The sequence below is a fragment of the Euphorbia lathyris genome, chromosome 3, assembly GCF_963576675.1.
Source record: "Euphorbia lathyris chromosome 3, ddEupLath1.1, whole genome shotgun sequence".
NCBI classification, from domain to species: Eukaryota; Viridiplantae; Streptophyta; class Magnoliopsida; order Malpighiales; family Euphorbiaceae; genus Euphorbia; species Euphorbia lathyris.
In genome coordinates, this window is record NC_088912.1 from 107,907,429 (window position 1) to 107,908,656 (window position 1,228).

The following is a 1,228-nucleotide window of genomic DNA, read 5'->3' on the forward strand; positions in this document are numbered from 1 at the left end:
AATTTTGAATTGGTTAAATTTGTAATGGTTTTTGTTTTATATCTTAAAGGTTAATGGTTTTTATTGAATAACTCAGTATTTCAAAAAGAAATAAAAAAATTGAATAACTCAAAAATTAAAAAGCTCCTTGGCCTTAGAAAATCACAACCGTTCAATATTGTCCTTTCCCAATCCACGGTCATTAAGTTATCCAAGTCATCAATTTTTGCCTCACTTATCCAGCGAATCATATCTCATCTCTCTATCTTATATATGTACATTCTTTATTCTCAAACTTACCCAACTCGCTGACATATTTTCTTTTCCCTCGATCCTATCATCCCTCTTTAGTCTCTTCACTATTTCCAATGGCACCTAAGGCAGCAGAAAAGAAGACGGCAGAGAAGAAACCGGCAGAGGAGAAGAACGCTGAGAAAGCACCGGCAGAGAAAAAGCAGAGAGCAAGGGAAGAAATTGTCCAAGGAAAGTGGAGCTGCTGACAAGAAGAAAAAGCCATCCAAGAAGAGCGTTGAGAGTTACAAGATGTACATCTTCAAGGTTCTGAAGCAGGTTCATCCTGATATCGGAATCTCGAGCAAGGCTATGGGGATTATGAACAGCTTCATCAATGATATCTTCGATAACCTGGCTCAGGAATCTTCTCGTCTGGCTATGTACAACAAGAAGCCGACAATTACCTCTCGGGAGATCCAGACGGCCGCTAGACTTGTTTTGCCTCGAGAATTGGCTAGGCATGCCGTATCTGAAGGTACCAAGGCTGTTACCAAGTTCACAAATTCTTAGCTTTTCCTTTGATAACCTAATTTTGATGTTAGTTCGCTGTTATGTTTGATTTAGGGTTTTCATGATGTCTCCTTTAGTTCAGTGTAACTACAGTAATTTAGGGTTTTTAGGATGTCTCAGTTTTTGTTCAATGTAACTACAGTAATTTTATTGCGTTCAATTTCATTTCTTTGACTTCTCTAAGTGTGATGTATTTGTTTTGATTATGTGGATTTTAATGTTTGATTTGTGTTTCTGCTGGTGCTATTTTGAATTAGGTACTTTTGTATCTGATTTAGTTTCATTGGCTTTATTTTGATATGCATTAGATGTAAAGAGGAAGCTTTTGTACACAAATAAATTTGGTATTAATCGAATTAAAGGTTACAACTTCATGTCTGGTTTAGGGTTGTTTAATTGCTGTATTAGCAATTGGTACTTGTTAAATCACTTTAAAAATTGACTG

The 1,228-nt window shown here is 36.1% G+C and overlaps 1 pseudogene; it reads left to right on the top strand.

Annotated features, from left to right (window-relative positions):
* Positions 1 to 305: 305 nt before the first annotated feature.
* Positions 306 to 1,020, top strand: LOC136224840 (probable histone H2B.3; annotated as a pseudogene).
* The last annotated feature ends 208 nt before the right edge of the window (positions 1,021 to 1,228 follow it).